General features: G+C 38.7%; 1 protein-coding gene across 4 annotated transcripts in view; it reads right to left on the bottom strand.

The window, feature by feature from the left end:
- Positions 1-11,160, bottom strand: part of PPIG (peptidylprolyl isomerase G) — a 45,781-nt gene extending 34,621 nt beyond the window's left edge. The window contains exons 1-2 of one of the 4 annotated variants that reach the window (XM_047870480.1): positions 11,024-11,152; positions 9,253-9,312 (exon numbers count right to left, since the gene is read on the bottom strand). The gene's annotated coding sequence lies outside the window, so the exon portion shown is untranslated. Of the gene's footprint in view, positions 1-9,252; positions 9,313-10,632; positions 10,907-11,023 lie in introns of those variants that run through there. The other 3 variants (XM_047870479.1, XM_047870478.1, XM_047870477.1) reach the window with 3 other exon arrangements.
- Between the last annotated feature and the right edge of the window lie 3,268 nt (positions 11,161-14,428).

A 14,428-nucleotide genomic window follows, 5' to 3' on the forward strand; every position in this document is an offset into this window, starting at 1 on the left:
GCGCCCCTCGATTTTGCTCTCTTAATTCCTACTGCCTCAAACAGTGCTTGGCCATGGCAAGAAATCAGTATTTAATAAATAAATGAATATACATGAAAGGATAGGCATGTGTGAGAATGCTGTCTTGCAACACTGTAACACCAAAAAGGAAACATCCAGAATGTCCCACAATGAGAGAACAGCTAAATAAATTTTGGTATACACATGCTATTAAATATTACGTAGCAGTTTAAAAAGTCTACATACTCTATCCAAAAATCCTGTTACTTAGCTTAAAAGAAAAAGAAAGCAAGTTGCATGTAAGTATTTTGTCTACACCCTCAAATAATACTCTATTTCTACAGAAAAAGAGTTACATATCAACATTGACAGTCCTCTATCAGAGGGGACTAAGAGTAGGAATGGAAGTCAATGGTAGTCCTTAGCTTTACTACTTTTTTAAATGTTTATTTCTGAGACAGAGAGACAGAGCATGAGCGGGGGAGGTGCAGAGAGAGAGGGAGACACAGAGTCCGAAGCAGGCTCCAGGCTCTGAGCTATCAGCACAGAGCCCAACGCGGGGCTCAAACTCACAAACCCTGAGATCATGACCTGAGCTGAAGTCAGTCGCTCAACCAACTGAGCCACCCAGGCACACCAGTAGTCTTTAGCTTTAAATGTGAGACTTGAATTTTTGCAGTGAGAATATATTCATGTAGTTTCCCAATTTAAAATAAAAATTTTTTTAAATAAACAAATATATATGTATAATAAAATAAAACAGTAGGAAATACATGATAATACTAACAGCCTATCCTTAAATGAAAGGGTCACATATGGTTTTCTCAGCCTCTTCATTTTCCAAGTTTTCTACAACAATAGAGACCTGTAAAAGAAACTCTTCAAGGGGCGCCTGGGTGGCGCAGTCGGTTAAGCGTCCGACTTCAGCCAGGTCACGATCTCGCAGTCCGTGAGTTCGAGCCCCGCGTCGGGCTCTGGGCTGATGGCTCAGAGCCTGGAGCCTGTTTCCGATTCTGTGTCTCCCTCTCTCTCTGCCCCTCCCCCGTTCATGCTCTGTCTCTCTCTGTCCCAAAAATAAATAAACGTTAAAAAAAAAAAAAAATTAAAAAAAAAAAAAGAAACTCTTCAAAAGACCACTCAAGTATTCATGTATTTTTTAAGTGTCTTACTTCCATGATTATTACTGTTGTTTGCATTTAACTCTAGAAGATCTTGGGAAATTACTTTTCTTTTTCACAAAACTGTGTGCCCCTCACCCCATGGAAACTAGGAATGATACATGTGAATATTTATCTAAACGCTGGATATTAAATAATTTCTCAGGTTCGTGAACAATGAAATAATGAAGATAAATAGATTTGACTTCATGAAAAAAATTTATTATTTCTATTTGTCAGAAGAAAATTAAAAAAGTAAAAAAAAAGGGGGAAATATTTTCAACAAACATGTTAACTTTTTACTATAGAACAGTGCTTAGGAATGGGGGCACTAGGACAATTCTTCACTGACTATGACCATCCTAACTCACTGCAAGAATATTAATCACCTGTGGCCCTATTTATATCAGCACACCTGACAACCAAAAAAACTCTCTCACTGTCCTTCGGCCCCCACCTTTGGGAACTAATACCACAGGGTCCACGCAGCAAACAATTAAAAGCACAAAAACCACACAAAGAAACATAATTTTAAAAAAGTAAAATTAAAAATATAAACCACACAAATGATTTTGCTAAGCAACTTGGCATTACAGACCAACAACTTTGAATATACTCATATTCACTGTAACCTTTAACACTTTACTAATCAGTATCTTGGCATCTCTGTGAAGGTAACCATTTTATTTATTTATTTTTTTTTTATAAATTTTTTTTTTCAACGTTTATTTATTTTTGGGACAGAGAGAGACAGAGCATGAACGGGGGAGGGGCAGAGAGAGAGGGAGACACAGAATCAGAAACAGGCTCCAGGCTCTGAGCCATCAGCCCAGAGCCCGACGCGGGGCTCGAACTCACGGACCGCGAGATCGTGACCTGGCTGAAGTCGGACGCTTAACCGACTGCGCCACCCAGGCGCCCCGAAGGTAACCATTTTAAATGAAATATTATTTGATTTTGGTTTAATAATAATTAAAAACAACCTAATGTCCAGCAAAACTGTTGAGTAAATTAAGAAATATTCATATGATAGACTATTATACTATGAAAATGCAATTTTTAAAAATATAACATGGAAAAAATGTTAAATGAAAAAAGATACCAACACTGTACTGTTAAAAGGATTCTAAGTATAAAAAAATTCAGAGCGCCTGGTTGGCTCAGTCAGAAGTGCACGCGACTCTTGATCTTGGGGTCGTGAGTTCAAGCCCATATTTACTAAAAAAAAAAAAAAAAAAAAAAAAAAAACAACTAACCACCCCCCCCCCAAATCTACCTTTTCCCTTAAAAAAAATTCCTATGTAGTCATTGAAGTGCTTTTTGCAATGGTAAAATAAAAAACAAACAAGTTGTACAGTAATAGAAAATGGGTAGGGGGCGCCAGAGTGGCTCAGTTGGTTAGATGTCCGACTTTGGCTCAGGTCATGATCTCACGGTTTGTATGTTCTGGCATGTCAGGTGCTCTGCTGTCAGCACACAGCCCACTTGGGATCCTCTATCCTTCTCTCTCTCTGCCCCTCCCACACTCAGGCACACTCCTGCACTCTCTAAAATAAATAAACACTGGGGCGCCTGGGTGGCTCAGTCTGTTAAGCGTCTGACTTTGACTCAGGTCATGCACTCCTGGTTCGTGAGTTCGAGCCTCGCATCAGGCTCTGTGCTGACAGCTCAGAGCCTGGAGCCTGCTTCGGATTCTGTGTCTCCCTCTCTCTCTGCCCCTCCCCTGCTCATGCTCTGTCTCTCTCTGTCTCAAAAATAAATAAAAACATTAAAAAAATTTAAATAAACATTAAAAAAAAATTGGGGGGCATCTGGGTGGCTCAGCGTCCAACTTCAGCCTCGGCTTGGGTCATGATCTCAGGATTCCTGGGTTCCTGGGTTCAAGCCCCTCGTTGGGCTCTAGGCTGACAGCTCAGAGCCTGGAGCCTGCTTCAGATTCTGTGTTTCCCTCTCTCTCAAAAATAAATAAAACATAGAAAAGAAAAAAAATTGGTTAAATAAATGATTCATGAAATGAACGGTATTCATCTAGCCATAGGAAATCTTCTTACAGGTTAAAATAACTTTTTTCACCTACCAGACTAACAAAAATAAACAATATTGACCTTCTCATACATTGTTGCCAATAGTAAAGGGGTAAATGGATACAATCCTTTGCCAGTTCGACAACATACAATATTACAAGTGCACTGAATACACTCCGACTCAGTAACCCACTTTAGAAATTTATTTTGTACATATCCCACACATTTGCAAAATAAAGTTCGTATAAAGTTGTTCAAGGCAGCCATTGTTTCAGAAGTTAAGAGACTGTAAATCTAAATGTCCACAGAGAGTAGATTACATAAATCATATTATATCCATACAGTGTACAAGGCTATAAAAAAAGGCTATAAAAAAGAATGAGGAAGCAGTTTATGTACTTTTCTCTCCAAGACATTTTGTTGACTTAAAAAAAAAAATACAGAGATATGTTTGGAATGCTTTCTTTGTATATTTTTCAGAAAAGTAAAAAAAAATATATATATATGTTTGCTTGTCTAATACAGAGGCTACTGGTGGGAGAGGAAATAGGTAGCTGGGGAAGATGGGTAAGATTTTTTTTACTGTTCAACCAACCTTCTCTACCTTTCCAATTTTATACCACATGAACGTATGTGGAAAGAGAAAAATTATCAAAGACTACTCATGAATGAGAGGATATACATAATGTATCAGGTGAAAAAAGCAAGTTAGTAAAGATCCCAATTTTACACATAACAGATGTACATTAAAAAAAGGAAACGAGGGGCGCCTAGGTGGCTCAGTTGGTTAAGCATCCAACTTTGGCTCAGGTCATGATCTTGCAGTCTGTGAGTTCAAGCTCCACGTCAGGCTCTGTGCTGACAGCTCAGAGCCTGGAGTTGGTATCAGATTCTGTGTCTCCCTCTCTCTCTGTCCCTCTACACTCAGTGCATGCGCACGCTCTTTCTCTCTCTCAAAATAAACATTAAAAAAAAAGAAAAGAAAATACAGAAAATGTACATATACGATGGAATACTATTCATCCATTTAAAAAAAAAAAGGGGGAAATCTTGCAATTTGCAACAACGTGGATGGACCTAGATACATTAAGCTAAATGAAGTCAGTCAGACAGAGAAAGACAAACACTGTAGGATCTCACTTATATGTAGACTCTAAGGGGAAAAAAAGGTAAATTTAAAAATGTATGCATACACACACACCCTGCCCAAACTCATGGAAAAACAAACCAGATTTCTAGTTACCAGAGCTGAGGGAAAGGGGGTAGGGGAACTGAATGAAGATAGAAAGATGCAAACTTCCAGTTATAATACTGGAGATGTAATGAAAAACATGATGGCTACAGTTAACTTACTGCTATACGGTATATTAGAAAGCTACTAAGAGAACTAATCCTTAAAATTCTCATCACAGGAAAAAAAAAAAGGTTTTTCTTGCATCTATATCAGATGGTAGATGTTAGCAAAACTTACTGTGGTAATCATTTTCCAATATATGTAAGTCATATGCTGTACATTTTAAACTTATACACTATGTCAATTACATCTCAACGTAACTGAAAGAAGATAGGGTTTACACGAAAATATTGACACTGATTCTAAATTATGCAGCATTATTTACAAAAGCCAAGACATGGAAACAACCTAAGTGTCCACTGATGAATGAATGAAGAAAATGTGTTAATGCGTGTACACGTATCTTTTTTCCTTCAACATTTGTTCCCTGTTATATTTTTAAAAATTGCATTTTCATAGTGTAATAGTCTAACATATTAATATTTCTTAATTTACTCAATAGTTGTGTTGGACATTAGGTTGTCATAATGTACATGTCTGTAAGTGGTTATATATTTAGGTTACACCATTTAAGGATACTTTTCATTCTTAGAAATAGATTAAAATTAGTTTTCCTAAACTAACAAATCAAATATGCCTTAAATTCAAGAAAGATGAAAGCCAGCAAACTATTAAAAGCACTACAGATATTGAGTACATAAATGCTCTTCTGTTATAGCTAATGAAGAACAAATATACCTAGTGAGAACAATGATGACAAAAAAGATGGCTAAACACTATATCTCTAATATTACTGAAATCAGATTTTACCTAATCAGAAATATAATACATAGTATTTCCTCTAGAATTATGATTTCCTGGTGTTACTCAATAATACTTAAAATCTAACATGAGACAAACATCTGATTAATTTTCATTTTTTCAAGAAAAAATAAAGGGAAAACAATGCTGAGAGGTATCAAAAATACAATTCAGGGAAAAATCAAGTCTATGCAATTTTCTTTTTTTAATTTTTTTTTAACGTTTATTTATTTTTGAGACAGAGACAGAGCACGAATGGGGGAGGGGCAGAGAGAGAGGGAGACACAGAATCCGAAGCAGGCTCCAGGCTCTGAGCGGTCAGCCCAGAGCCCTACGCGGGGCTTGAACTCGCGGACCGTGAGATCATGACCTGAGCTCAAGTTGGACACTTAACCGACTGAGCCACCCAGGCACCCCAAAGTCTATGCAATTTTCAATAAAATAATTCATGAATTTCCTAACAGTATATAATGAAAGCTTTCAGAACAGTAGCCTGCTTTGTTGCAAATTTGTTTAACCCAAAAGAGTTGCAGCTATTTCCATAAAATCCAGATACTAATTTTTCTTGAAAAACAAAAACGTGTCCCTTCTTGTACAGCAATAAACATGGTCTGCCTCCAACTATAGCCTATTAGCTGTTACCATTTATTATCTATTTGACGTCTTGAACTCACTTCACCTGCCTGACTCCTTCAGAAACCTCATCTACTCTTTTCATAATGAAAATACTTTTAAACAATAAAGTTGACAGGCTCACTGGAAAAAAAATCAGAACATATAAAAAATGGATAAAATCCTGGCAGCTATAAGTTTTTAAATGTTATGTATATTCTTTTTTCTAAACAGAGGGAATTACAATGTTGTTTTAAATGTTTACCAACAATATCTTAGTTTTGTATATCAATAACATATCATGTAAATATTTTAAAATATTAAATGCTAGGATGTGTAAACTTTTGAAACAAATATAGTTCATAAAAATATCAGAGAAGTTACAAATTCATATGTTAAAAAGTTTAATCTTGTAGTTTCGTACCTAAAACAATTTTGATAGCCATCCTAACATAACATGAAGGATGGGCAAAGGGGCAGGACAAGGACATAAGCAGCTAATCACTAAATATATATGGTAAAGGACATGGTATTTGCAATTAGGCAATAAATAATGCAGTGACTTTATGACATTCAAAAAACTTAAGTTTCATACAGTACAAGGGAGTCAGTAAAATAATAACTCTTCAAAAGGTAGACAGTAAATCTTTTAAAACTATAAGATTAACAGGTCTTTGCCCTTTCTGATTCCCTTGGCTAATTCCTGTGTCCTTACAAGATTCAAATAGCCCAGAGTATCCTTCCTGGGAACTTCACCCTGACTCTCTAAAACTTAAATGATCCTCCTTTGTTGAATCTTATTCTCCTTGTCATAAACTTGTCTGTAAAGTCCTCGAACTCAAAACTCTTGTATCTTCAACACCATGCATAGGGCCTGGCCCAGGACTACATGATCAAATGCAAAGAATACGAGTTAATCAAGACATGAGCAAAACCAGGTTCTGCTTCAAATGTACTGTACCCCCTAAATGTACTGCTTCTCACATGGAGTATAGCTAATATCTATCTGTAGTCAGTAAATTCTCCCAGAGCCTACCAGTAACCATCCCCTGAATCTATTCCATACTGAAACAGAACTTATTCCCTCAATCTGCCTAACGGAGCTGCATTTTACTAATAAAATGTTTCTTTTATTTTTTAAAAAACAGAATCCACAAGGAGCATCTTCAGTTCAGAACTAAGAAATAAAGATGGAAAGTTCTTACCTGCTTAAGTTTAATAACACAGGTAACAATTTTCACACAAGATTTCCACTTCTAAAAGCATATTGCATTAAACTAATTACAAGTATAGCAGATCTCATAGATTACTTTCAAAAAAGGCAATCTGACATTCAGACTAGCCTCTTTACCCTGTGTAGTTCAGAGATCAAAGGAGAAATGAAAATAGATTGCTTCAAAAACATTTTAATACATTTATGAGTACCATAGTGCTAGCGAACTAAGTACAAAAAAGTTAATATTCTGAGGCATCAGGAAAGGCACCTGTGATATTCCATACTGCCCCCTCCCTTAGTGTCTTTGACAGTCACAAATCACTGTGCTGGTAGAAATATGATTAACAGTGTATAGGCACTTCTGAAATTCTTTAGAAAACATAAAAAGAGAAAAGCTGTAATGTTGCCAAGTTCAGTGTTAAATAGGATATTATATGCTTTCCAAACATACAACCTGAGAGCATAAAAATATAGTACAGCTATGTCAGTACCAAACTAAAAAAGCATATACTAACTGGGAAATCTCTGCTAATATTCTTAATGCTGTACCTGCAATTATTTAAGTTCTTACAATGATAAATGTATACCACTGCCTCCAGAAATATACCTATACCATGTAACAACAACATGTTAGCCAATCTGGTAATTCCTATATAAATTATAGACTTTAGAAGTTTGAAGGAACCTTAATCTGGTCCAATCTGATTTTATAGATTTGACATGACTAGAGAGCGAAAGTTGAAAACAGCAAGAGTTTTCTAGTTAAGTACTTTAGAGCTTCACTGTAGAAACTAGCTTATTCACAAATATTCCAGATAACAGCTTATTTAATTTTAAATTCTATCTTATGACCATAATGCAATGACATAATTACAAATAAATCTTAAGCTAAAGTTTATACACAATGAGCAGTAGCTTAATACATAAAGAGGCTTCATTCATTTTAAAAAAATCAATGACTTAAGGAATCATTCATGTTTTAAAAATAACATTTTATATTAAAAAAATTGATGCCTATATTTATAAGTAAGTATGACGTAGTTACATCTCACAAAGAAGTTGGTGATCATTTTAAGCCACCACAAAAGATTTCCTGCCTGGTACTGAAAGTACAAAGTCCCAGTTACAGAAGTTTTCTCTGAGTATTTACAATACTGCCTGCAGTAAATTTCAAGATGCAAGATTTGCCCCACAGAAATTAAAAAAAGAGTTTTTACAGAGACAGCATATGAATTAAACTAGGGCAAAACCACTGACACCTAAATCTAAAAACTAAAGCTTGGTGCTAATATTAAAGCCAAAAATGTGCAATAACACACTGTAGCAGATCTGCAATAAACTTTTCAAATCACTTGAATTATCTATGGATTCCTAATACATGACAAGTTAGACACCTTAATACCTTAGAACACTAAAACTAAGTAACAAATTATAATTCTATTGAAATATCCTATTAGTAAAAAAAAATAAGGGGAAAACATCAACGTCTGTTTCTTAAAAGAGCAACACTGGAAGAATTAATTGTTGATGGTGTTCTGATAACTACTCGAGCTCGTTCACACCACCAATTTTTCTTTGCATGTAGAATGTAAGTTGCCTGACAGAAAATCTCATTTAAAATACACAAAATGTGGGGCGTCTGGGTGGTCAGTTGGTTAAGCATCCAAGTCTTGCTCTCGACTCAGGCAATGATCTCAGGATTTCGTGAGTTCAAGCCCCACATCTGGCTCTGTGCTGATGGCATGAAGCCTGCCTGGGATTCTCTCTCACCTATCTCTCTGCCCCTCCCCAACTCGTGCTGTGTCCCATCCCTCAAAATAAATAAATATTAAAAAAAAATAACAAAAAATAAAATAAAATACGCAAAGTATCAAAAGGACAAAAACCTTACCCAGAGACCACTGACACTGCAAGACCACAATAACAAGTACCAAAAATGAAAGATCTTTAAAAAGTCACAATAAATGTATCACTCATAGAACCACTGAGTTATTACTGAAAGCCAATTTTACACAGAATTTTAACAAATCTGATTATTTATTTTTGAAGCCCACAGCTGATGAAAGCCTGAAATCAAAGTATTTTACAGATGAAGAAACTGAGGTTCAGAAAGATGGTTGAGCCAGAAACAAATTCAAATTTTCTAACCTAGGAAGCTTGCATACTTGTACACTCCTGACAGCAGGGGGAGGCAACCCTGACAACAGCCTGCAAAGACAAAAAAAACCTTAAAAAGCAAACACAGTTAAAAAAAAAAAAAAACAACAACCCCAAAACAAAACAAAACAACCCCGCAGAATCCTACTACAAGACCCATTAGGATTTCAGGGCACCTATAATCCTGAATAAAAAAGAAAACGTCAAACGATGTAAAAATGAACTGATTAAGACAGAAATAATCCCATCTAGGGGCGCCTGGGTGGCTCAGTCAGTTGAGCGCCGACTTAGGCTCAGGTCAGGATCTCAAGATTTATGAGTTCGAGCCCCCTTCGGGCTCTGTGCTGACAGCTCAGAGCCTGGAGCCTGCTTCAGATTCTGTGTCTACCTCTACCTGTCTCTCTCTCTCTCTGCCCCTCCCCCACTCAAACTGTCTCTCTCCTTCAAAAATAAACAAAGACAAAATTTAAAAAAAATAATAAAAGAATCCCATCTAAAATGGTTAACATAACAAGGGGGGAAATGCTAGAACCGTAACTTTTCGGGTACCAAGAAAAAATATTATGAGAAAAGCAGCCATTCTAGATATCTGTGCTTTTTCTGAATTTTAGAGCACTATTTCAAAAACGTTCACACACCCACCCCTTCACCCATCATCTTTACGAACCCGCAAATTACTGGCGTTTTTTTTTTTCTTCTTTCCCAAATGGGACTACGTACGGACACACGCACACATGCTTTCCGCTCCATGTGGTTTTAGCCACTGAAAGTTAACGGACCCCCAAACGTCCAAAACATTTGTTTCTTGGACGTATTTGTCATCACTACTGCAAAAGCTTGGTTCTGAACAGAAAGTACTGGTGTGAGAATAAATTAGATTAATGCACAAAATGGTGCTTTTACAACATTTCCAAAATGACTGAGAGTTCTCCATTCCCGCAGAGCTCGACTTAGCTCCTTAAAAGACTAAAGATGAGCCAAATTCGCACACTTCCCCCAAGGCATATGGAGCTCTGAAGGCATCGCATTCCTCCTAAAGAGTAATTATCTTCTCCTAAAATGCCTGCGCTGCTCACAGGTCCTTGGAAACGTGGGCGAACTTTAGACAGCCCTGGGATGAAAAGCGAAGAGCCTGGATTTCAGTTTAAGTAAAATGCTTAACTAAGAGGCCTGTATCACTTAAGTATGCACGACAGCCGCCGTCCGTAAGACGAAAAGGTCGGAGTGGAGGAAAGCCTGTTTTCAGTCTAATCTTAACCCCTGTGATCCAGGTTCCTCGCCCGCCACTCTCCAATCCTAACCTGACAGGACATCAGGTTACCCCTTCCCCACCAAACCTCCCACCTACCCCGCATTAGCGATCAGACTTACGATTTTGAAGCATCAAAAAATCACCCTCGTTCCCTAGAGTTCAGGCCGCCGTTGCTGCCGCCATATTACAGCTTGTGCGGCAAAATGCGTCAGGGAGGGAGGTGTGCGCCCAAGTGGAGAGGGCGGGGGCTAGCAGGGGGAGGACCGTTTCCCAGGCCCCGGAGGCACGGCTGGACGCCTGGTCCAGCTGCAACAGCTGCGGAGCCAGCGCCACGGTTCTTGGGGGACTAGTTCAGGAACCAGATAGCCCAGATACCTCGAGGGGAAGGTAGTTGACTCGCCGGGGCCTAACGCGTCGGCTCCGCCCCTCTCCTCGGGCCCTTCCCGCTCTCGTACGCCGGGACTGCTGCATAGGACGCCACCGAAAAAATACGGGCCTCGCGCCACCTACCTGCTCCAGTAGTCTTCAGTTCTCGGGTCCGGTCCTTTAAAAGCGCTTCAAATCTACCGCCGCCAGAAAAGGCGCTAAAGCCCACTAACCGCCTCCCTCCCCCACAATCCAGTCCTGGCGTGGAGAGAAAGCGTCGCGCCGGAAGTACGTCACCGTTGGTTGGCCGCATCTCCTGGTGTTCTCTTTGCTTGCGTCACGTAGGCCCTCCCTGGTAATTCTAGGATGTTGGTTCCTGTCAAATACCTAGTTCATAGGTAACTTAATCTTTGTCGTGTGAGTTGGTTGGGAATGTTTGTAACCGTCAGATTGCCATGTCCTTCGTGAAATGAAATGCTTCATCTAGTAAACATTCATCCTCTGTCAAGAGTATTGGGAAGTAAGCCCAGTCTTTGGGGAGATTCTACTTCAGCTTCCAGTTAACACTATGACACAAGTTGAAGAAAAAAAAAAAAAAACAGAAACGAACAAAGCTCTAGCTGAGGAATAAAGGAAATTACATAGGGCATTGATGTTCTTTTTTTTTTTTTTTTTTTTTTTTTTTTTTAAATTTTTTTTTTTCAACGTTTATTTATTTTTGGGACAGAGAGAGACAGAGCATGAACGGGGGAGGGGCAGAGAGAGAGGGAGACACAGAATCGGAAACAGGCTCCAGGCTCTGAGCCATCAGCCCAGAGCCTGATGCGGGGCTCGAACTCCCGGACCGCGAGATCGTGACCTGGCTGAAGTCGGACGCTTAACCGACTGCGCCACCCAGGCGCCCCGATGTTCTTTTTTTAAGTTCTCACAGCAACACCATGTTATAGGTTATTAATGCTTGTTTTACAGATAAGGAAATCGAGGCTCAGGGAGGATAAGTGCTTCCTCCCCAAACATACTGTTCCTAAATGCCGAAGCAAATCTTTAACTCCAAATCCAGGACTGTCTAGGAAAATAGGACATATATTGGGGCGCCTGGGTGGCTCAGTCGGTTAAGCGTCCGACTTCGGCTCAGGTCATGATCTCACATTCTGTGAGTTCGACCCCCCCCCGGTCAGGCTCTGGGGTGACAGCTCGGAGCCTGGAGCCTGCCTGGAGCCTGCTTCAGATTCTGTGTCTCCCTCACTCTTTGCCCCTCCCCTGCTCATGCTCTGTCTCTCTCTGTCTCAAAAATAAATAAAAACATTAAAAAAAAAAAGAAAATAGGACATATATTGTTTTAAAAATTATTTTCAGAGGCAAGCGTCCCTAGATTAGGTTGAAAAGCAATGCCTCTGGTATTTGGGGGGAAGGGCTGGTGGCAATCCCTGTGGGAACATGGGGTGAGTGAGTTTTAAAAGGAGCTAGCTAAAGGGACTTAGATTTTGTTAATGTATAGAAAGAAGGGTAAGTTACGATCATTTACATTTTTCACTCATTTAGGTTAGGTAAATTATCAGCTACAGTTGGGCAAGTGGTACATTTAAGGGTCTTGACCAATTTTAATAGCTGTGAAACTAAGAGGACAACCTCCCTCTGCATCTGCCCCTGCTTTAAGGCATTGTGTTTATTGCAGGAGAGCAGCAGTTCACCAATTCAAATGCTAATCTCATCCAGAAACATCCTAGCAGATAACACCTGTAATTAAATGTTTAATCAAGGTAGCCTTTGGCCCAATCAGGTTGGCACAAAATTAACCATCCCAATGGGTATTGCACAATTTATTTATCTCTTCTACTTTACATGGGTATTTGTGTTTTCAGGTTTTAGCAATTATGAATAAAGTTTCTATGAACTTTCTTGTATCTAGTATATCGAGCATATATTTCATATATATGTTGGAAATATATCCAGGAATGGAATTGCTCGATCTTAGGGTATGGATAGGATAAGTTTTGGAAGATACTGCCAAAGAGTTTTCTGAAATGGTTGTACAATATTCTTTTATTTAAGATTTTATTTTATTATTATTTTTTTAATGTTTGTTTATTTTTGAGAGAGAGAGAGAGAGAGAGAGAGAGAGAGAGAGAGAAAACACACTCGGGGGAGGGGCAGACAGAGAGGGGGACACAGAATCTGAAGCAGGGCTCCAGGATCTGAGCTGTCAGCACAGAGCCTGATGCAGGGCTCGAACTCATAAACTGTGAGATCATGACCTGAGCCAAAGTCGGACACTTGACCGACTGAGCCACCCAAGCACCCCAATAATACTTACTGTATATGCCTTATGATTCCAGTATTGTTGAGCACTCTCTTTTGCAAATAAAAGAAAACCAGCTTCAGCTAGCTTAGGTAAAATTGGGAATGTATTGCTTTGTGAAACAAAACTGCTGCACAGTGTGGTGGTTTTAAAATATGTCTATAAATTCTCTAATGTGACTATCTTTTAATGAATAGTAAAAGGCAGAGTGACAGTGTGATTTTGGAGACCAGGTCATAAAAGGCATTTTGATTTCCTCTTTGCTGTGTCTCTTGGATCACTCATTCAAGGGGAAATCAACTGCCATGTCATGAAGATGCTCAAGCAGACAAATGGAGAGGCCTCTGTGGCAAGAAACTGGCTTCCCGGCAAGAGTCAGAGAGGAACTGAAGTCTCTTGCCAGCAGCCATGTGAGTGAGCCCTATGGAAGCAATCAAGACTTCAGTCAGTCAGTCAAGACTTCAGATGACTGTAGTCCTTGTTGATATCTGACTTAAATCATGTAAGAAACTGTGAGCCAGAACCACTCAACTAAGCTACTTTTGAATTTCTGACCCACAGAAACTGTGGGATGATAAATGTTGTTTTAAGTCACCAAGTTTTGGGAGATTTATTACAGCAGCAATGGATAACTAATACAGAGAAGAAAGAATAGATGGAATATCATGGAACTTGTCTCTTGTCTTATTTGACTTACCTGTGTTTTGGCTTCATTCTCTAGCCTGAAGAAGTTACCTCACATCTTAATCATCTAAGTCCTTGCCAGCTCCAATTATAAAATGCCAGGGAAGTCTTTGATTAGCATTACAGTGACAGACCCCAAAATTTGTACTTGCAGTTACATAGTGAGGGATGTGACACTGGGAAATGTCTGACGTGCCTACTTTTTATTTTATTTTTTTAGCTGTCCTCTTACATCTGAGTAAAGATATGTGAATACTTTTCATCAGTGGAAAGTAAGTGAAAATTATGTATGTTACATCTAGGCCAAGATGTTTCCAAAAGTACTATATCTTCTCCATGTCCTTTCTTCCTATTTATGTCAGCTAGATTCAGAGAGTTTTGAGGCCCTGGGAGATTATAAAAGAAGCATAGCTCCCTGAATCTCTGAATAGAGAAAAGTCCTCCACTGACCAGGGATATTCACATTGGAATGTGATATGGTTGAGAAGTCAAACTATATGTGTTAAACCACTGACATTTGGCTTTATTTATCACAGCAGATAGCATTACCCATCTACTAGGACATG

Source organism: Prionailurus viverrinus, chromosome C1 (assembly GCF_022837055.1).
Source record: "Prionailurus viverrinus isolate Anna chromosome C1, UM_Priviv_1.0, whole genome shotgun sequence".
Classification (NCBI taxonomy): domain Eukaryota; kingdom Metazoa; phylum Chordata; class Mammalia; order Carnivora; family Felidae; genus Prionailurus; species Prionailurus viverrinus.